This window comes from Somniosus microcephalus, chromosome 4 (genome assembly GCF_052327205.1).
Source record: "Somniosus microcephalus isolate GS21.2 chromosome 4, FLI_Smic_1.0, whole genome shotgun sequence".
NCBI classification, from domain to species: Eukaryota; Metazoa; Chordata; class Chondrichthyes; order Squaliformes; family Somniosidae; genus Somniosus; species Somniosus microcephalus.
In genome coordinates this window covers 24,805,291-24,829,239 of record NC_140990.1, presented here as the reverse complement: position 1 = coordinate 24,829,239, position 23,949 = coordinate 24,805,291, and the positions used below count along the sequence as shown (strand labels likewise).

Genomic DNA, 23,949 nt, shown 5'->3' with positions numbered 1-23,949 from the left:
TTAAAAGGAATACAATTTAAAAGCAGAGCGGTTCCGTTTAACTTGTATCGAACCTTAGTTAGACCAGACTTGGAGAACTGTGCACAGTCCTGGTCTTCGTATTACACAAAGGAAATGGAGGCACTGGAGAAGATGCAACAAAGATTCACAAGGGCCTTATCAGAACTGAGAGATTATAACTTCAGGAAATATTCAACGGGCTGGGGCTCTTTTCTGGAGAAAGGAGCGGCTGAGGCGCGACCTGATAGAGGTCTTTAAAATTACGGAGGAGTTTCATCGGGTAGAGAATATGTATTCACTTGTGGTGGAGTCCATACCTCGGCGGCAGAAATATTATATAAATGCAGAAATATCCAATGGTGAATTTCGGAGAAATATCTTTACCAAGGTTAGAATGTTGAACCCGCTACAACAACAGCATAGATATATTGAAGGGGAAGTTAGATAAGTACATGAGGGAGAAAGGAATAGAACGATATGCTGATAGGGGAGACCATAAACGTTGGGTGGAGGCTCGTGTGGAGCATAAACACCGGCATAGACTGGTTGGCCGAATGAGCTAAGATTCTGATGTGGCCTGAATGGGTAGGTGCAGGGTGGATGTTTCCCCTCGTGGGGGTATTTAGAACTCGGGGGCATAGTTTCAGAATAAGGGGTCGCCCATTGTAAACGGAGATGAGGAGGAATTTCTTCTCTCAGTGGGTCATGAATCTGTGGAATTCTCTGCCCCAGAGAGCTATGGAGGCTGAGTCATTGAAAATATTCAAGACGGAGGTAGACAGATTTTTAGAAAAACAGGAATCAAGGGTTATGGAGATCGGTGAGAAAGTGGAGTTGAGGCCAACATCAGATGAGCCATGATCTTATTGAATGGCGGAGCAGGCCCGAGGGGCCGAATGGCCGACTCCTGCTCCTATTTTTTATGTTCCTGTGTTCTGTGCAGTAAAGATAAAACTCACTGCGCATTTTCACCGTCAGTTTGGAACTTTAACCGATGATTTCCGCTTTCTTTAACCGTGTGTTCCAGATCTGAGCGATGCAGATTCTGTTACTCAGCGGAAGTCTTCGCTCAAAAAGACAGAGGGAGAAGATGCCCCTTTAACCTGCACCTATCCCGGCGATGGCTATTACTTGTTCTGGTACCGGCAATACCCAGGCAGACAGCCCGAGTTTGTAATCCAGAGTTACACGAGCGGCGGTTCTGAACATCAGGCGGATTTCGCTCAAGGCCGGTTTTTTGATACAGTTCAGCAGTCAGACAATTGTACCGATTGGCCATTTCGGGGCTGCGGCTGACTGACACCGCGGTGTATTACTGTGCACTGAGGTTCACAGTGATGGGAACGAGCTAAAGCCTCATCCAATAACTGCCGCAGGTTTCTGGGTCACCTCATGTGGTGTGAAGGGAAAACTCCAAACGGTCTGTGGGTTTAAGATTCGTGTGTCTGCCAAAGTCCTTCATTGACCGCTGCGCGTCTGTCTGCCATTCGCCTGTAATATCACCTCAACTCTTCCGCCTTCCTTCACCGGCGGAATTTGTCGAGTTTCCCCAAACAGTGTTGAGTGTTGAGTCAAGGTGGATCCAGATGGTTTTCTTCACTTCGGATCAACCTATTGATATTCTTGTGTTCAGGCAGCTGACCGATTAAATATAATGTATGATACAGATGTGAAACACAGTGCTGTGTAACTTGTGAACTTACCAATTAAGAGAGCTGCAGCTGTGAGGAATAAACAAAAAGTAACAGCCAAAATGTTTGCAGAGTGCTGATGGCGGATTTGAACAGAACGGGTTGAACCTGCAATTGTTCTTAGTCAACAGTTAGAAAGATGCTGAGTAATATCCGGTCTCTGCCGATTGGTGCGTTCCTGACAGAGTCAACAGCTGACATCCAATCAGCTCTCAGTCCTTTTTTCTCCAATTCAACCAATTAGTTTGCAGCTCCAACAATCAGCTCACAACTCCTTTGTTCGCCAATTCATTACGTCAGAGCGGGGAGCAGAGAACGGAGCGAAGTTGCTCCCCTCCGAACTGGACGGAGATGAAACCCAATGTTCGCCCTTTAGCAGCGTCAGTCTGTGAGGTGGGAGCAGTGAAAGACAATAGTTAATGTTGTTCTGGTATCAGAGCCGCAGACTCCCATTTAAAGCAGACGCCATGCGCTCCCCATGTTCCTCACTGAAAATAATGGCCGTGCTGCCCGGTGAGTCTATGTTTAAAGGATCGTATGTATTTCATGGGTTATATTTATTCCCAGAAGCTGGACACGTTTTGTACTTTGTTTTTTGTTGCAACGGCGTAGACTCATTGTCCCAGGAGCCAACCAGAATTAACGGTTCAGGAAGGACCGACCTTAATACTGAACTCTAGTTACTCCACAGCCGATAGATTTCCCTAGCTCTTCTGGTACTACCAGTCTCCCGTGGATGATCAGAAATATTTAATGAGGAGATACAAATCGGGGCAGGGAGAAACGTCTCCAGATTTCCCAGGATCGCTTCTCCGCTGATTTGGGAAAGACACAGACACGAATACAAATCGCTGATATAGAAACCTGACGGTTTTTCGTCTCCGTGGGTTTGGGATCAAATTAGATATGGATAACAGCACAAATAACTCTTAATAGAGCTATAAATTCTCGCTGAGGTTTTTCTACGGGGCCTTTCCTTTTATTTGACGCTGTGCCTCACTGCACAGTAATAGACATCCCCGTCCTCCATACTCAGGCCACTTATATTGAGGTAACCGTACTTTCTGGTCTTGTCAATAGCCGCCAGATATTGTCATGAGATTTCGACTCCTTTCAGTGCTCCTGTTTTGCTAATTATCCAGCTTGGAGGCTGTTCCGGTGTCTGCCGATACCATTGCATGCTGTAAAGATTCAGAATTGGATATTCGCAATGTAACTGCACCGAACCACATGTTGACACGGCCGTTGTCACCGGAGACTGAATTACTGAATCTGCACATAGTCCGCCTGTGAACATAGGGGAACAGAAGAGCAGAAGATTAAATCGAAACATCTATATATCTCTGAGAGTGTGTAACCCTCCATCTACACAGCTGAGCATCATGTGGATATTTCTGATCGGTAATTGCACTGAATCCCTGCACAATCGCTTTGCACCAATCTTTTAATATAATCCAATACTTACTGTTCAACACAGCCGCCAGTATTATTAGAAACATGGCTGACTGAATCTCTGACAGTGATTTGGAATTGAATGAGGCAGAGATTGAGAAGGAGAGCGGTAACCCGGGCTGTTCAGCTCATTGTTCCACACACACACTGCAGGGGGCGGCCCCATTGTGACCTCACTCAGGCTTCGATCGCTGTTGGCTTTGTTTACTTCACGTGACTTCTTGAGTTTGGCGCCCTCTGCTGGCGCATTGTGTAACATCGGGCTTAGAATGAGGTCATTGAGGGGCTTTAGGGTTTTTGGTCACATATAAAAACACCATTGCCAGCTATTGACTCTCAAAGATCAAGATTATAGCTGATTAAAGCCGCTCATTATTTCTAATGCGGTGTAATCCCTTTAATTACGCTCCCATTCTATTTCTTCCCAGTCGCTTGCTCAGTAAGCAAGAGCATTTTGACCACAGACGTCATGAAGTGACGAACAAAGGAGCGATGAGCTGAGTGGGTGAATCGGAGAACAAATCAGCTGTGAGTTGATTGGAAGAACTGGAGTAAAAAGGAGCTGTGAGCTGATTGAACCACGCTTGCTGACTCTGTCAGGAATGAACCAATCGGCAGAGACGCCGGATATCATTCAACACCTTCCCAAGTCTTGACTAAAATATTTCAGGTTTAACCCGTTCTGTACAAAACCGTCATCAACTCTCTACAAACATGTTAGGAGTTACATTTTATTCATTCATCACAGCTGCGGCTCTCTTAACTGGTAAAGTTTTAAAGTTACACAATCTCCTCTCCCGTGACTGCCACAGAGAATCTTTCTTTTACCTGTATTTTCTCTCTATTTCCTGTATATTCCGTCACCTTGATGCTGTCAGTTATTTAAAAAGTGATAAGAAAAGTTTAAAGTTCTGTGTTTCTAAATTTCTGCAGGAGTTATTTGTGCGGACTCGGTCTCACAGGGGCTTCGTTAATTACAGCTATTCGACCACTGCTCCTTCACACTCCTTCCAACTGTACCGTCAGGAGCGCGACAAAGGACCCACATTGCTGATCTACATCCCTTCCTAAGGAGAAGCTTTCAAAGCATAAGGCACGGGGACTCGATTTTCTGCATCTCTCGACACTTTCGAAAGTGAGGGGAATTTCAGCACCGGCGTCCTGCGGCTGTCTGACAGCGGGGTGTATCACTGCGGGCTGAGAGAAACAGTGACATGAACCAGAAGGAGTCCCGTACAAACACGCTGCCGGAATGTGACAGGGACAATTGGATAGCGGGCAGTGTGGGGAGAAACGAGGACTGTCAGTACTTCTCACAGGACATAGTCGATATAAAAATAGAGAAATCCGCAACAATCAAATTGACAGCACAGAACAGCAAACATATTGTTTATTTTTAATCAAAATAATCATACTGCTAATTTGATAATAAGGTATTCGATGGGGCGGTGCTTCCAAACCCTTTTCATGTAATGGGCACCTCAACTTTCAAACTTAGTGAAACAAATATAAACCACTTCTCATTCAGTGTCAGAACCGCACTCAGACCTGACGCTCCACTCGGCAGGAAACGAACTGAACGGAGGGAACACATTCAGTGACGATGTAATAAATCATTGAGGAGTCAAACACCTTCAGAATAAAGAAGCCTCGGCTGAACTGTGACCCCGCGAGATTCCCATTCCCCAGCTGGTGCGCAAACTCAGGGAAAACTGTCCAGAAAACAGGCAAAGGAGCGACAGCCAATAGTCTGAAGATGAAGGTGGCAGTGATTCAGGAGAGGCAATTCCAAGTGAGTAACAGGGAAAACAACGCGGAAACTGCACAGTCTGAAGCCATCCCACAAAAGAGAGACTTTGGGAACAGTCCTCAGTATGGCCGGAACCGCAAACAGCACAAAGTGAGCCTTATATCCGGCTTCAGCAGGCGGAGCCTCTGATCTACAAAGCGGCGGGGTTTCTGTACGGGAGTTTAACTGCTTTTCATCAGTGTGGTCTCAGGGCGCAGTAATAAACCGCAGTGTCAGTCAGCTGCAGCCCCGAGATGGTTAAACTGGTGAATTTAGTCGAGGTCTGGATTTCTGCAGAGAAACGTGTTTTATCAAATTCTGCATTATGCTCAACACTATCATGATCTTTCCACAGTATAAACTCGGGCTGTGTGTCTGGGCGTTGACGGTACCAATATAACCAATTATAGGTGCTCCATTTAGTATCATAGGTACAGTTTAAAGTCACCGCTTCTCCTTCTGTCTTAACTCCGGAGGACAGCGGCTGAGTGACAGAATCTCCCAGACTCCGATCTGAAAAACATGTTCAAACAGGAAAAGATTAGACCGGCGGGTGTTTAAAATTCAGATTCAAAACAATGTTTGGGTAAAGAGAGAAAATATGAAGTGTCTTTGCTCCTCAAGTACCTGTCAGAAATGTTCCCCACACAGCCCAGATGCTGAGTAGCCGCATTGTCGCTGTCCGCTCTGTAAAAATGCGGTTGGATATTTGAAGACACCCGTTCTAAGCCCCGCCCTCAATAACCTGCTGTCGTGTCTCAGGATGCTCTCAACTCACTTCCTGCTGTCCCCAGTGGTGCAGTGAGACCGGTATGTGGTGAGCTGGCTGCCAGTGAATGGAAACACCCCGAGCTGGGCTACAGTCAGTGTCCTTATAGGGGAATGGTTCCGCTTTTAGAGACGGGGTGGGAATGAAACCCATGTCTGGTTATAGTAACCCGCAACCTGAGGGATTGGTAATGGTGACAGAAAACATTCCAGCTTTAAAGAGACATTCTGTAGGACAATGGACATTGGGGGAACTCCGTGATTGGGGCCTGTCTTAAAGAGCACAATCACTACCTTGTGCAATCTGTTCATTGTGTATAAACTGTCTCTGGCCCAGGACCATACACTGATCAAATAAAGCCAGTGTACAGGCCGCGATCAATGGGTCCGTGACACTGACAGAGGAGATGAGTAAAGGGCTGCACAATATTACACGCAGACACGGAAGGGGCATCATAGTATATTGCATGGAAGGGCCCGTCGTGTCCGCGCTGGCTCTTTGAAAGAGTTGTGGAATTTAGTCCCACATCCCAGCTTCTTCCTCATAACCATGCAAACTAGGCTTCTTGAATTCATGTTCAATTGCCTTTTGAAAGTTCTTATCGGATCTGATTCCATCGCCCTTTCAAGTAAGGCATTCCAGATCTTAAGAACCCTTTTTTGAAGAAATGTCTACTCAATTCCCCTCTAGTTCTTTTGCTAATAATTTTAAATCTATGACCTCTGGTTCGGACCCACTTCTCAGAGGAAACAGTTTCTCCCGATTTGCTCCAGCAAAATCCCATATCATTTTGGACACCTCTATTCTATCTCCCCTTGACCTTCTCTGTTCTGAGGAAAACAATCCGAGCTTCTCCAATCTCTCCCTATCACTGAACTCCCTCATCCTTGGCATCATCCTAGTCAAGCTCCTCTGTACCCTCTCCAGGGCCACAACATCCTTCCTAAAGTGAGGTGCCTAGAATTGTGCACAATAGAAAATTGGCAAAGGGGGAGTTAAGGCACCACAGACATGAGTTGTGAAGTTCATTTTTATTATAAATACGAATTTAAATCACCAACACATTCCGCAAGTGGACCTGACCTGTACTTGTTGAGAGTTGTGTTTTGTTTCTGTTTTAAGGGAGTCCCTGTGGAGGCTGAATGATCGCTGCTGTTTATCAGTGTAAGAGCGCCCTCTGGTGAGCGTTAACTGGAACTCTCAGTAGGGGTTTCTGTACGGGATCCGCTATATCTCTGCAGCAGTGTGGGGCTCATGGCACAGAAATACACGGCAGTGTCAGAGGCAAGAACCGCGGTGATATTTAAAGGAACCGTTTTGTTTTCTTTGTGCAAAACGGCAGAGAACCGGCCTGGGAAATCGAGAGACCGATCTACCGTCCCCGAGCTATATCTGTTCAGTAAATATCTCGGAGCTTTCCCGGGATACTGGATGTACCAGAACAGAGTGGAAGCAGCTTCCGAATAACTGCAGTTCAGTATTATGGTCTGTCCCTCTTGGACCGTTAATTCAGACGGATCCTGGGTCTCTAAGTATTTGCCACTCGTTTCTGTAACGAAACACAGAATGTGTCAAAAAGTCTGGGAGTGTATGTAACCCATGGTACACACACTGACCATTTAAACATAGACTCACCAGGCAGCACGACCATTATTATCAGTAAGGAACACAGGGAGCACATGATGCCTGGTTTAGGATTAGACAGAAAATAGCAGATCGTTTTAAATATGCTGAACCTTCTGTTCTTAATTAAAGAGTGAACTCAGCTCAGGAACTGTCTTCACTTATTGGGAGACTGAGGGGCGTTTCCCAGGGACAGGATTGGCTGGTCGCTCAGAACTGACACCAGTTGTGCACCAATCAGTGTTAGTTGTGGGCCAATTACCGATACCTCCCTGCAAATCTATTCCAAGCCTAGCTTTGTGAGTATCTATCTCACTGTGTCTCTCTGTCTGCATGTCTCTCTCTCTCTCTCTCTCTCTCTTTCTTCTGTCTCGGTGTCACTCACTTTAATTCGGTGTCATTCTTTTTCCCTTTCTCTGCCTGCCTCTTTCTCTTTCTTTCTTTTGGTGTCACTCATTCTGTTTAACTTTGTGTGTGTCTCTCTCTCTCTCTCTCGCTCTCTCTCTCACTCTCTCTCTTTCTCTTTCTCTCAGTAAGGTGTAAACTGAAATATAATCTAAAACAGTCTCTATCACCGGTATCACTGAGTTCTCTCCACAGCTAATGAGCTCCATCGCTGGTCATAGCCTCAAGACTATGAGGGGCACGACAAGTGGACAGCCCTCGGCACCGGTGAAATAGCTTTTAAAATGTGACTTGATGTTTCTGCACCACATTCAGGACCTTTACTTGTAGAGATTGATCATGTTATTCATCCCGGAAATCTGAAGGTCTGTGCTAACACTGGGGCTGGAAATATCTGAATTTGACCCTGTGTTAAAATGGTTGAGAAATTTCACTTATCCCAACACTGACAGCACTGACTTTAACTGGAGAAACACGATCGGATCAGGCTGTATTGTCCTAATCATTTTCTGTACAATCTCTCGTGGAATCAATCCCTGGTATTTTCCTGAGGTACAGCACGACAACCCATCCGATCTCACCCTCATTCCCCTATGCCGGCCTGTGCCCTGTTTTTGTATGAGGTCCAAGGGCCCCTTATTCACTGTGAGCCTCAGGGCACAGTAATACGGGGCACTGTCTCTGACCTTCAAGTCTTTCACGGATAAGTGAAAAGCGCCGCGTGTCCGGTTGAGATTCCCACTGAAGTGTTCAAAGCCCGGACCTGTCTCATTATTCCCATAACTATCGGCTCTGAGCAGATACTGAGGGCTAATGTGGGGACACTGGCGATACCAGAACAGGTTATATGATGTAGCTGATCCCGATACAGATTAACTGCAGACTCTTGCTGAATCTTCACCCTCTTCTAATCCGACTCCTTGTTCTGACTAGGACACCGAGTCTCCGTTACTCGTCTCTGAAAATAAACAGCGGGCACACAGCGCGGTAGACGAAGTGACAGAAAGACAATAACCACCCGGAGATGGAGATCGGAAATTGTATGAGGATTAGAGTCAGGCAGCGTTTCACCTCCATGTTTCCAGTCTGAAGTCCAGAAGCAAGAGATTGTGATCACTGTCTGTGCAAGGCCTGGAATGGGAGGAACTGAAACAGCGCGTTGCTCTCATCAAATCGGCTGGGATTCAATCTCCCCGCCCATTTGTATCTCTCTAAACAGCCACTTCCTTTAGTTGAGGTTCGAGTCCTTTAGCAAATGATCAGACAACGTCCTCCTGTGGACAATACAAGCTTGTCGTATTGCATTGAAAACACATACACATCACATACAGACATATATATATACTCATACACACTGATATATGCACATACAAACATATACACACAGGTAAAGAAATATACATGCACATAGACACACACACACATACTGGTGCACACAGAGACACTTTTTTATTCGTTCCAGGATGTGGGCGTCGCTGGCAAGACCAGCATTTATTGCCCATCCCTAATTGCCCTTGGGAAGGTGGGGACCTTCTTGAACCGCTGCAGTCCGTGTGGTGAAGGTACTCCCACAGTGCTTTTAGGGAGAAAGTTCCAGGATTTTTACCCAGTGACGATGAAGGGACGGCGATATATTTCCATGTATGGATGGTGTGTGACTTGGATGGAACTTGGAGGTGGTGGTGCTCCCATGTGCCTGCTGCCCTTGTCCTTCTAGGTGGTAGAGGTCGCGGGTTTGGGAGGTGCTGCCGAAGATTCCTTGGTGATTATGTGCACACACATACACATACACAGAAATATACACACAGACATAAACACAGAGTCACACACATAGACAAAAACACAGACATATACATGCGTCCACGTGCCAAAGTGAACCCAGATACACAAAATTGTTAAATGCTTGGTGTTTATTGATGTATATTCAGCTGAAAGTTGTTTCAGACGAATAACCTTGAACAAGCGATCAGAGAGCGCCGTCTTGTGTCCACTACGATAGAGAGCATTGGAAACGAACAGAGAAATGCATATACTCACATGCACAGCTAAACACACACAAAACAGACAAAACGTTCGAGAGTAAACTGTCGTTAATGGGAATTCCGAGTTAGTGACATTGAAACAACATCGTGTCAGGTTTTCATTTCTATCGACTGGAATATATTCCATCAACAATAAAATACTAAAATCGATTCTTCGTTAACCATGAGCATCGATTTCAAAACACTGGCAATGGTCAGACAGAATCCTCACCCATTCCCGGGATCGGATGATCAGATGTCCAGGACAAAGCAGAGCAGCTCACGGAGCCTCTGTGCCGGGGTCGCGGGCTGTGATGAACACAGACAGCGACAATGAACACCGGCAGCTCATTGAAACCAGGCTCATGGTTTGATTCAGGAAATGACGGGGATTCCCTGTGCTGGCGGAAACACTTCAAATTCTCCGCTTCAGTCCGAAAGCTGCAACTGAGAGGAGGCACCGGGTGAAGTGTGGGCTCCCGGTGTGGGGAGACTGTGGCCATTATGGAGTTTTGGCTTTTCGTTATTTGGGCCCTTCCTACATTGTTATTCGTTTGGTTTATTTATTGATGCATCTGTCTGTCGATTCCACTATGGACACAATTGTCTTCAATTTCTCGATCTCTAGGTCTGCCTCGTTCTCTCTCTCTCTCTGTCTCTCTTTCTATCTCTCTCTCTTTGTCTCTCTCTCTATCTCTCTCACTTTGTCTCTCTCTCTCGGTCTCCCTCCCTCTCATCGATCTCTAGGTCTATCCACGTGTCTGTCTAATTGTCTCTCTGTCTGCCCGTCGGTCTCGCTCTCTGTCTGTCGGTCTGTCTGTCTCTGTCAGTCTATCTGACTGTCTGTCTATCTGTCTGCGTTGCTGTTGGTCCCTCTGTCTCTATGCCTGTCCCTCTGCCATCTTTCTGTCCGTCTCTATGTCTCGCTGTCTTGGGTCGTTTTCCGAGTGGCAGGCAGTGACTAGTGGGGTACTGCAAGGATCGGTCCTAGGACCCCAGCTGTTCACAATATATATTAATGATCTGGAGGAGGGAATTGGATGTAATATCTCCAAATTTGCAGACGACACACAGCTGGGTGGGAGGGTAAGCTGTGAGGAGGATGTCGTGAAACTCCAGTACGATTTGGAAAGGTTGGGTGATTGGGCAGAAAATTGACAAATGCACTATAATGTGGATAAATGTGAGGTTATCCACTTTGGTGGCAAAAACAGGATGGCAGATTATTATTTGAATGGCAATAGATTGGGAGAAGGGAAAGTGCAAAGAGACCTGGGTGCTTTTGTGCACCAGTCGCTGAAGGTAAGCATGCAGGTGCAGCAGGCGGTTAAGAAGGCAAATGGTATGTTGGCCTTCGTAGCAAGAGGGTTCGAGTACAGGAACAAGGATGTCTTGCTACAGTTGTACAGGGCCTTGGTGAGACCGCACCTTGTGTGCAGTTTTGGTCACCTTACCTGAGGAAGGCCGTTCTTGCCATGGAGGGAGTGCAGCGAAGATTCACCAGACTGATACCCTGGGATGGCAGGAATGACATATGAGGAGAGATTGTGTCGATTGGGCTGATACTCACTGGAGTTTAGGAGATTGAGAGGGGATCTCATCGAAACCTATAAAATTCTGTCATGTCTGGACAGACTAGATGCAGGAAGGGGAGACCAGAACCAGGGGTCATAGTCTAAGGATAAGGGGTAAGCCATTTAGGACTGAAATGAGGAGGAATTTATTCACCCAGAAAGTGGTGAACCTGTGGAATTCTCTGCCACAGAGGGCGTTGGAGACCAGTTCATTAAATATATTCAAGAAAGAATTGGATATATTTCTTGAGGCTAAAGGGATCAAGGGATATGGGGAGAAGGCAGGGACAGGTACTGAATTTGGATGATCATCCATGATCTCATTGAATGACGGAGCAGACTCGAAGGGCCGAATGGCCTTCTCCTGCTCCTATCTTCTATGTTTATGTTTCTATCTCGCAGGGCGTAGCTTAACAAGCCCAATCAACGGAAAATCCTTTTTACAGAGCGGGATGGAGCCTGAAGCGTGACCGGAACCTGCCAACCACCTCTCCCGCTGCGATCCCGCCTCCGCTGGCGAAATCGCAGTCTTAAAGTGACTGAAGGAGATTTTCTGAAAATAGAGTGTAGCTACAAAAGAAAGATCAGTAACCCCAATATGTACTGGTACCGACAGCGCACGAACAAGGCTCCGCGATTTATTTTGTACCGGGATAACAGCAGGGAAGATGAGGCGGATTTTGCCAAAGGAAAATTCGAGGCCGACCAGACCAACACAGAAAATAAGTTTCCTTTAACGATCACTCGAACGGGAATCCCGGACATTTCTGCGGTTTGAGAATCACTGTACAAAAATGATGATGATGACGATTACTATTATTTTATATTGGAATTGATCCACCAAGACACAGTGGAACAGCCGGCTGAAGAGGAAAGTAATGGCACACTAAACATTCCAGCTTTAAAGAGACACGCTGAAGGGCAATGGACATTCTCGGAACACTGTGCCTCGGTCTTGTTTTAAAGAGCACAGTCGCTACCTTGTGAAATCTGTTCATTGTGTATAAATTCTCGCTGACCTAGCAACATATTCTATGTAGGTTTACATTAAATAGGGTATGCGGAACAGAACCAGTCCATGCCGGCGTTTGTGCTCCACTCGAGGCTCCTCCCGTCTATCCTCATCTAAATCTATCAGCATAACCCTCTACTGCCTTCTCCCTCATCTGCTTGTCCAGCCTTCCCATAAATGCATCGAAACTATTCGCTTCAACCACCCCCTGTGGTAGCGAGTTCCACATTCTCACCACTGTCTGGGTAAAGAAGTTTCTGCTGAATTTCTATTGGATTTCTTGGTGACTATCTTATATTGATGGCCTCTAGTTATGTTCTTCCCCACAAGTGGAAGCATGCTCTTTGATCAAATAAACCCGTGTACACATACCGTGATCAAAGGGTCCGGGACACTGACAGGGGAGATGTGTAATGGGCTGCACAATATTGCAGGCAGGCTCGGAAAGGGCATCAAAGGACAAAAGGCGAATTAAGGCGCCACAGATGGATTTGTGATGCAAATTTTAATTATAAATACGCGTTGCACTCACCAACTAATATAAAATTCCTAAAGTGGACCTCGCCTGCTGTTGTTGAGTGTAGTAATCTGTTGCAAGTTTAAGAATCTCCCCGTCACTCTCATTGTGGAGGCTGAATTATTGCTTCTGTTTATCGGTGTGAGACCGGAAGTCCAGATAACATTGGTAGAATTTTACAGATGGCGCTGGTTGAGCTGCTCCCGATGTCCTTTGTAACAGGCAGACACTGAAATGTGTTCCCACTGCTGGTGTGAATGATCCCGATGTCCATTGTAAAAGGTAGAATCTGATACCTGTTCCCTCTGCTGGTGTGAATGACCCTGATGTCCATTGTAATAGGTAGATTGTGATACCTGTTCCCTCAGCTGGTGTGAATGATCCTGATGCCCATTGCAATAGGTAGATTGTGATACCTGTTCCCTCTGCTGGTGTGAATGATCCTGATGTCCATTGTCGTAGGTAGATTGTGAAATGTGTTCCCTCTGCTGGTGTGAATGCTCCTAATCTCCATTGTAATAGGTAGATTGTGATACCTGTTCCCTCTGCTGGTGTGAATGATCCTGATCTCCATTGTAATAGGTAGATTGTGATAACTGTTCCCTCTGCTGGTGTGAATGATCCTGATGTCCATTGTCGTAGGTAGATTGTGAAATGTGTTCCCTCTGCTGGTGTGAATGATCCTGATGTCCATTGTAATAGGTAGATTGTGAAATGTGTTCCCTCTGCCGGTGTGAATGATCCTGATGTCCATTGCAATAGGTAGATTGTGAAATGTGTTCCCTCTGCTGGTGTGAATGATCCTGATGCCCATTGTAATAGGTAGATTGTAATACCTGCTCCCTCTGCTGATGTGAATGATCCTGATGTCCATTGTGATAGGTAAATTGTGATACCTGTTCCCTCTGCTGGTGTGAATGATCCTGATGTCCATTGTAATGGATAGATTGTGATACCTGTTCCCTATGCTGGTGTGAATGAACCCGATGTACATTGTAATAAGTAGATTGTGAAATGTGTTCCCTCTGCTGGTGTGAATTTTGCTCATTAAGAAGGGGATTAATTGATTATTTAAATCATTTTTCACATAACAGGAGGAAAGTGGAGGCAGATTTGGAAAGGGAAGATTCGCGGCCGGCCAGGCAAACGCAGAGAGTTTCCTTTAACGATCACTCGAGCGGAAATCCAGGGCTCCGTCGTAAAAATCTGCGGGTTGAGCATTACAGTGTTCTAAAACTCATCTGTCGCTGTTGTAAGATTTCAGCGAAATAAAACAGCCGGAGACCGTGCCTTCAATTCAAGGGAACCCACCCTTGTTAATAAATCTCAGCCGTGGTTTAGCAATGATAAGCAATGCACAGAGCAATAAACTTACAGTTAATTGTTCAGTTGGACAGAATAAGCAATGCACAGGGGAATAAAGTTACAGCTAACTGTTAAATTGGATATGATAACCAATGGAATAAGGCTACAGTTAAACATTAATTTGGATATGATAACTAATACACGGGGATTAACTCTACATTTAATTGGTAAAATGAATATGATAACTAATACACTAGGCAATAAACTTACAGTTAATGTTAAGTTGGACATGGTAGCTATTACCCGGGGGAGTAATGTTACAGTTAATTGTTCAATTGGACATGATAAGCAATACACAGGGGGACAATTATAAAGTTAATTGTTCAATTGTACATGCTAACTGGTACACAGAGGAATAATATTACAGAATTAAGTTGGACATGATAACTAATAAAAGGGGGAATAAAGCTACAGTTAATTGTTACATTAAAAAACTAATACCCAGGAGAATTTAGTTACATTCAATTGATAAATTGGACATCATAAGCAATACAAGGAGGTATAAAGTTATAGTTAACAATTAAATTGGACATGATAACCAACACACTGTGGAATAATGTTACAGTTAATTGTTATATTGGAGATGATAGCGAATACACAGGGGAATAAAGTTACAGGTAATTGTTCAATTGGACATGTTAACCAATACTTAAGGGAATAAAGCTACAGTTGTCGATTTGGACATGGTAACTAACTTACTTGTGTAAAGCGAGAGGAAATTGTTAAGTTAGACACGGTAACTAATACACATGGATAAAGTTACAGTTGATTGTTAAATTGGACATGATAATCGATACTCATGGCATTTCAGCTACGGTTGATTTGTAAATTTGTTCTGAATAATAATACTAAGCGCATTGCATAATGGATAATTGTTCAATTGAACATGAAAATTAATACACAGGGTATTAAAGATATGGATACTTTTTAAATTGTTCATGAGAACTAATGCACGGGGTAGTAAATATATAATTAGTTGTTAAACTGGCAATGATAACTAATACAGAGGGTACTAAAGATATAGTTAGTTGTTAAATTGTTTATGATAACTAGCACAGAAGGAAAGAGAGTTACTATTAATTGTTGACCTGGAAATTATAACCAAAACGCAAGGGAATCAGCTTACAGGTAATTGATCAATTGGTCATGATAAACAATACAGGGGATTCAAGTTTTTTTGGGGGTGGGGTTCGCGGTCCCTTTAACGGGCTGTGCGGGACCTCCAGGCAGCTGCGTGGCCGCACAGGGGTGCTGGGTGAATGGCACTTGTTCCGGGTGAGGATACAGCAGAGTTTTGGATGAGCTCAAGTTCATTGCGGGTGGAATATTGGAGACTGGCCAGGGGAACATTAGAGTAATTGACTCCGGCAAATACATAAATACAATGTTATGTATGTTGCAGGACCAACACAGAATACCCTCTCATTTTTTATAAGTTGAATTATTTATAGCCCATCCCTAGTTGCCCTTGAGCGTGTGGCCGTGAGCTGCCTTCTTGAACTGCAAGAGTCTGGGGAGGGACTAGGAGGAGAATGAGAACATGAGGCAGGTGTAAAGGAAGTGGGGGGTGGGAGAACGTGATCCAGGCTTAACAGAAGGCGGGAGAACGTGATCTATTTTTACATCCGGATCACGCTCTGGCTCTCATCGCCGCCTCCTTTAGACCAGTCTCACATTTTACCCCCCAACAAGTTCCGGACCATTTCTCCCCGAGTTCCTTACCGTCTCCCCGCTCCGAGCCCTTCCCTCTCCGCGCTCCTCTCCCGCCATCCCCGATCCCTTCTCCCCAGATTCCCACTCCTCTCCCCACTTCGAAACCCTCTCTTCTCTGACTTTGTGGATCTGACTGGGATTACAAACTCCTGTTAGGTGCCAATTATGGCTGCATGAGATAGTGAGGCTGGAAAAAGAGCACTGCCGAAGGGCCGCTTTGATTAATTCTTCTCTTGTTCTTTCGAGCCCTGGTTACAGAGGTACGATATTTGGGGTAAACGCGCGGATGTCCAGCATTCAACCAAGGATGGCAGTCAAAGCGTTCGCCTCCCAATATCATTATCCTCTGCAAGTGTTCGGGACCACCGCCACACCAGGCCCATAAATCCCGTCCGCTCGTTGCGCCACCGACAATTTGAACCAAATTCGTGCGCTCCCCCAGACTACCCCTTCGATTCCCTCTCCCCTCCACCCCGCCCCTTCGATCCCCTGGTACAAACACTTGAACATGGTGGGGAGAACAGACACACAGTGTTAATGAGCACGGAGAGAGTTCACAAACCTGAACATGGTGGGGATTACAGACACACAGTGATACAGAGCACGGAGATAGTTCAAAAACCTGTACATGGTGGGGATTACAGACACACAGTGATACAGAGCACGGAGAGAGTTCACAAACCTGAAAATGGTGGGGATTACAGACACACAGTGATACTGAGCACGGAGAGTGTTCACAAACCTGAACATGGTGGGGATTACAGACACACAATGATGCAGAGCACGGAGAGAGTTCACAAACCTGAACATGGTGGGGATTACAGGCACACAGTGATACTGAGCACGGAGAGTGTTCACAAACCTGAACATGGTGGGGATTACAGGCACACAGTGATACTGAGCACGGAGAGTGTTCACAATCCTGAACATGGTGGGGATTACAGACACAGAGCACAGAGAGAGAAGGTGTGCAAATATTCTGCACGAATGTACACTCAATTAATCTTAGAATTTTACCGCACAGAAACAAGTGTTAAGCCTATCAAGTCTGCACTTTCCTTCCCGCTCTTCACGCTCTTTAATAGTTATATCTTTCGAGCCCCCTATCCAATTACCCTGTTAAAATAATTCATGAAGATATTCCACATTCTCACCTCCTTCTCTGTAAAGAATTGATTTTTCCCATAAAAATGTGTATTTTGCCGAGTCATATTTCACACCAGGGGTTTTATTTATTGTCCGCCTGTTTCCACAGGGACCAGTGGAGTTTCTTTGTTCCTTTTCATTGGTTCAATCCGTCTTTCACCGATGAGGTAGATGACCGGTCTCCACCTCCTGGGATTTCCTAGATTCGGTGTCCAATCTGCTCAGAGATTCTCTCCGCTCAGCACGACACCCGCAGCCTGTCCGGATCAACAACCCGGCCAGCTCCCGGCTGAACGAGGTTGGGATTGGATTCACTGAGTTAATGATTCGGCCATGGAGGGCTGCGGCTCCCACAATTCACAGCGGCAGTGAAAAGCTCCATTGTGACACGGGCCGCGCTGCATTCTGGGAGAACTGTCCGCACATGCGCAGCTTTCACAGCAACGTTTTTATTCTCTCGCCCGACAAACTTTCACTTTTATCGATTAAGATCGAGCAGTTATTCTGATGGAAACTGGAGTAAATTTTCTTTTCAATGGAGCCGTTTTACTTCAATAAACGGCATACACGCGCAGCTTTTCACGTCACACAAACATGGCCGACTGTCCGTCACACTAACATGGCCGCCGCCGGTTTGTCCAGCAGTTGATGACGCCATAATCCATCAGCACGTCACAGCAACGTTATTGGCTGTTTCCCCCATTGATTCAGCATCAGGAAATCAACGGCCGTCTCCAGCTTCCGCTCAGCGCTGAAGAGCCCCAGTTTGCTGCCCCTGTGACTCCTATGCTGTGGGTAGGGGCAGCACGGAGCCTCTTAAACGGGCCCTGCACTCCATGAGAACCACCGAGCCCGGAGTCAGTGAGAGCCTGCGAACAGGGCAGAGAGACGAAGGTGACATTAGAGAGGATGGCGGCCCAGTTAGGGAGAGGGGTGAGAGATTGTAGTAGAGACTGAGTTTAAACACCAACTCCATACATTCCCAATCTCCCTTCTTCCCTCTCTTAACCCGATGTCATATTCAACTACAGAAGGCCTCACGCCTGATTTGCGGGAGTTTCTCGGAAAAGTAAAACTGCATTAGAAGGAAAATGCCGGAAGACACTCGGGCCTGGCCAGAAACCTCTGGAGATGTTCGCGTGACCGGGAGTCACCGAACTAATTTGATGAGACGGTGAAGGACGTGGACCGAAAGTTCAATGAAACAGGGAGCAAAGATCGGGAGGTCACTGCGGTTCCCGGAGGTGATGTCCATTCAGTTCAGGTCGATGGTGTGAGAGGGAATGAAGCAGAGCTGGGAGAACGGATCCCTGGGGTAATGTTGAGTGAGTTCAGAGAGATGATATGAGAGGGAGTGGAGTAGAACAGGGAGAAATGTCGTCAGGGAAACAGGAGACAGAGAGTCAGGGTTAATTGGTATGGATGAGATTGAAGAAGGCTTGGAAGTGGTTACACCAGTGCTGGGCCGACTATTCTCCTTGGTCCGTGTGGACAATTTGAACGCGTGACTCCTTTAAAGGGGCTAATGCAAAACCACAAATACATCCGACTAATGCCCACCCGAGAGGAGGGCTCCACTCGCACACTTAGCCTGAACAAAACTAGCATTATATTCCATTAGAATTTGATTTTATCACAACCTTTATCTAGTTGTGACCACCGGGCGCAGAAGGCTCCAAATGTGTCTGTGGACACCGCGAGATCCCTCATCTCCTCTCTCTCCTGCTCTTTCTCCATAACCCTGCAATATTTTCCTTTACAAGCATATATTAAATTCCCTTTTTGAAAGTTACTATTGAATCTGCTTCCACCACCTTCTTTCAGACAGTGCATTCCAAATCATAACAACTCGCTTCCTAACAAAAAAAATCTCATCTCCCCTCTGGTTCTTTTGCCAATTATTCTAAATCTGTGTCCTCTGGTTACCGACTCTCCTACCAGTGTGAAGAATATCTCACAATCAACTCAATCCCAACCCTGCATAATTTTGGAAACCTCTATAAACTTTTTTTGACATTCGCTGGCCTGAGGCGAACAGTCATAGCTTCCCTAGTTTCTGCATAACTAAATCCCTCATCCCTGGTACATTTCTAATAAATCTCTCTGTACCCTCTCTAAGACCAAGACATTGTTCCTAAAGTTTGGATTGAAATAAATAAAATCTATATTTCTGTTTCAGATTACTTCTAAGCATACATGTTCTCTTAAAATTGGAATGAGAAGTAAGCTGAGTACTATTAATATTGATAAAATAATATTATTAGTTTTTGAAACTGCAAACGGATACTTTTGGTTTCAGCAACATCGGCCTGTGCATGACTCGTGTTTCAATAGTCTCACTGTCGCCACCTGCTGTTGCACAGCATCTACTACAGCCCCAGTGTTATATTTTAAACACGATTCATACTTCCACGCACAACTTGCATTTACCAAGTGATGTTCACCCCGAGGAGTTTCTCAAAGCAAACCAGAAGAGGGGCAAGAGATCAGGAGGAATTAAGGACGGAAGGACCAAAATTACTGTTATAAATTCTGAGAAGGTTTTTAATGGGCAGGTGTGAAGGTATTTAGGAAAAATAAGGCAATGAAGAATGGAATCGCAGCTGCAAAAATCACCTCTAATTGTGGAACGTTAGCAGCAGCTTCATCTGAGCTCCGTGCGCACCCTCGCCGTTCTTACGCCGAGATGAAACTTGCTGCAATGAGCCCACAGCGCACATGTCAAAGGTGTTTGACGTAATATCGGCCATGTTTGTGTGACGTGCTGTCGGCCATGGATGTGTGATGTGTAGTCGGGCATGGTTGTGTGATGAAATGTTAGCCATGCTTTTGAGACGTACTGGCGGCCATGTTTGTGTGACGTCCCGTTACCTGAACCAATGCTAATTTAAATAAAACAACACCGTTCAAATAAAAATTTCTTAATAAAAAGTTGAAATTATGCGAAAGAGATAAAGACAGATAGCGACGATTAAAGTGGTTGGCGAGTTGCGTATGTTCCAACAGTGCTCCCATGGAGTAGCATGGCCTGTGGTCTACTTACGGCCTTTTCTAGGCCGCTTTGCAGTGTGGGAAGCTCTGTTCTTCATGCCTGCTTAAATCAACAACAACAACAAAAACTTGTATTTATATAGCGCCTTTAACATTGTAAAACGTCCCAAGGCGCTTCACAGGAGTGTTATCAGAAAAAAATGGTACCGAGCCACATAAGGAGAAATTAGGGCAGCTGACCAAAAGCTTGGTTAAAGAGGTAGGTTTTAAGGAACGTATTAAAGGAAGAAAGAGAGGCAACGAGGCGGAGAGGTTTAGGCATGGAATTCCAAATCTTAGGCCTAGGCAACAGAAGGCACGGACACCAATGGTTGAGTGATAAGAATCAGGTATGCTCAAGAGGGCAGAATTAGAGGATTGCAGATCTTTCAGGGTGTGGGTTTGAAGGAGATTACAGACACAGGGAGGGGCAAGGCCATGGAGGGATTTGAAAACAAGGATGAGAATTTTGAAGTCGAGGCATTGCTTAACCGGGAGCCAATGTAGGTCAGTGAGCACAGGGGTGATGGGTGAATGGGACTTGGAGCGTGTTAGGACAGGGGCAGCCGAGTTTTGGATGACCTCAAGTTTAAGTAGGGTAGAATGTGGGAGGCCAGCCTGGAGTGCATTTGGAATAATCAAGTTTAGAGTTAACAAAGGCATGGATGAGAGTTTCAGCAGCGGATGAGCTGAGACAAGGGCGGAGGCCGGCGACGTTACGGAGGCTGTCTAAGTTATTCTGTGGATATGCGCTCGGAAGTTCAATTCTGGGTCAAATATGACACCAAGATTGCGAACAGTGTAGTTTCGCCTCAGACAAATGTTAGGGAGAGGGATGGAGTCAGTGGCTACGGAACGGAGTTCCTGGCGGGGACCAAAAACAATGGCCACAGTCTTCCCAATATTTAATTGGAGCAAATGTCTTCTCATCCAGAACTGGATGTCGGACAAGCAGCCTGACAACTTAGACACCATGGAGGGGTCTAGAGAATTGGCAGTGAGGTAGAGCTGGGTGTCAACAGTGTATATGCGGAAACTGACGCTGCGTTTCGGATGATGTCACCAAGGGGCAGCATGTAGATGAGAAATAGGAGGAGACCAAGGATAGACCTTGGGGGACATAAGAGGTAACGATGCGGGACCGGGAAGAGAAGCCATTGCAGGTGATTCTCTGGCTTCGATTACATAGATAGGAATGGAACCAGGCGAATGCATTCACACCCAGCTGGACTACGGTGGAGAGACGTTGGAGAAGAATGTAGTGATCAACCATATCAAACGCTGCAGACAAGTCAAAAAGGACGAGGAGGGATAGATTACCTTTGACACAGTCACAATGGATATCATTTATGGCTTTGATGAGAGCCGTTTCGGTACTGTAGCAGGGGCAGAAACCTGATTGGAGAGATTCAAACATGGCGTTGCGGGAAGATGGGCACGGACTTGCGAGACGAAAACACGTTGAAGGACTTTGGAGAGGAAAGGGGGGTTGCGGGTGGGGCAGAGGTTGCAACGACGGAGGAATCAACGTTTTTTTTGAGGAGAGGGGTGATGACGGCAGATTTGAGGGAGAGGGGGACAGTACCTGAGGAGAGAGAACAGTTAACATGTCCGCTAACATGGGAACCAGAAAAAGAAGTTGGGTGGATAGCAGTTTAGTGGGAATAGGGTCGAGGAAGCAGGAAGTGGGGTCTCATGGACAAGATGATGTTCGGACAGCTCATGAGGGGAGATCTGAGAAAAATTGGAGAATGATGTGAGTTCAGGGCTCGGGCAGGAAACTTACAGGAAATTTGGCCCAGTGGGCTAGGGGAAGGAAGGGAAATGGCAGAGGCGGCTGGACAGATAGTCTCAATCTTAGAGACAAAGAAGTCCATGAGCTCCTCACACCTGTTGTCAGAGGTGAGCGTGGAAGAGACAGGGGAGAGGGGTTTAAGAAGACGGTTAGCAATGGAGAATAGTAGCCAGGGTTTATCTTTGCATTCTAGAATGATTCTGGAATAGTGAGCAATTTTGGCAGACGTGAGCACGACCCGGTATTGCTTTACATGGCCCAGCCAGATCTGGAGGTGAATGGCTAAGTCCGTTCAAGTCTGCGTCCCTTGGACTTAAGCGAGCGAAGATGAGAGCCGTGCCAGGGCGAACGGCCAGGGTGAGAGAGTGTAATTGTTTTAGTAGGGACTAGGGCATCAAAGGTGGCGGTGAGAGTGTTGTTGAGCAGATTGGTAGCTGCAGAAATGTCTGGGTGTGAACCAGCTGAACCACTGAAAGACAATTTATTCCAGTCTCCCGAGGGGAAACTGCCACACGGAGAGAGCTCTCATTAAATATCCGGGTTCGATTGTATATACGGGATGAAATAACAAGCTCAGGCGGAATATGGGAACCAGATCCTACCCTATAAACGGAGCGACCAGCAGGAAGTTTCTGGCTCTGTCAGCAACCTCTTTCTTGGAGCTGATCTGAACCTCGGCCCATGACTTTAAGGGAAAACAGCTGATCAGAAGCAGGAAGGACAGTTTAATCGGTCGGTTCATTATGTGGTCGATTTTTCGGGCCGATTGGATTCTGCAGTTTGTTTTCTCGGCTTCTCCTGGAAACAGTTGGGTGACAGTTTGATCCAAGGTTAATGTGGTTTCCTCTCGGTGTGTGTTTGAGCGCCTGACAGCGCGCTGCTCATTGTGGCTGCACCTGCCCGCGATTCCACACAACCCCAACAGACAGGAGCTCCGCCCTGCAGTTCGATGGCAGTTTTTGTACAGGGGTGAGACTGCTTTCCATCACTGTGAGTCCCAGGGCGCAGTAATACACGGCAGCGTCAGTCAGCTGCAGCCCGGAGATGGTTAAACTGGTGAATTTAATCGAGGTCTGGAGCTCAGCAGAGAAACGGGTTTTAGCAAAATCTGCTTTATCTTCAGAACCGCCCGAGTGTTTCCACAGTATAAGCACGGGCTGTGTGTCTGGGTGTTGCCGGTACCAGTATAAAGTATAGCCGCTCTGTGTAGTATCATAGGTACAGTTTAAAGTCACCGCTTCTCCTTCTGTCTTAACGCCCGAGGACAGCGGCTGAGTGACAGAATCTCCAAGACTCAGGTCTGAAAAACATGTTCAAAAAGGAAAAGATCAGACCGGCGGGTGTTTACAATTAAGATTCAAACCATGTTAGAAATGAGAGAAAAGATGAAATGTGTTTGGTCCACAATTACCTGTCAGAAATGCCCCCCACACAGCCCAGATGCCGAGTAGCCGCATTGTCGCTGTCCGCTCTGTAAAAGGATGGTTGGATATTTGAAGACACCCGTTCTAATCCCCGCCCTCAATAATCTGCTGTCGTGTCTCAGGATGCTCTCACCTCACTTCCTGGTGTCCCCAGTGGTGCTGTGAGACCGATAGGTGGTGAGCTGGCTGCCTGTGAATGGAAACACCCCGAGCTGGGCCACAGTCAGTGTGTTTATAGGGGAATGGTTCCGCTTTTATAGGCCGGTGGGAATTAAACCCTTGGCTGTTCATTCTGAACGGAAAGCACATAATTGGTAACGGGTTTGTTTTATTCCGCGGGCAATTCATTCTTTAGAATACGTTATTTTTACCGACCCCAGTGAACTTTCCTTCACGGGTCAGTGAACTACTGAAATAACAATGATTCCGTCTGTTGAAGGAGTGATTTCTGGATCCGTGATATTAGAACGATGACGTCTGTTGTTACTGAACAAACATTTGAACAGACTGAAAGAATAAACTCTCCCTGTAATTTAAAATGCTTTTCGAACATCGACCCCTTCTGTGGATTGTATTTAAAATGCTGTTTAAATTCTGTCTGATAATTTCTTTGCGCCTGAAAT

The 23,949-nt window shown here is 45.9% G+C and overlaps 1 pseudogene; it reads right to left on the bottom strand.

Annotated features, from left to right (window-relative positions):
- LOC147118433 (uncharacterized) overlaps positions 1 to 23,359 on the bottom strand; it is a 111,225-nt pseudogene extending 87,866 nt beyond the window's left edge.
- Between the last annotated feature and the right edge of the window lie 590 nt (positions 23,360 to 23,949).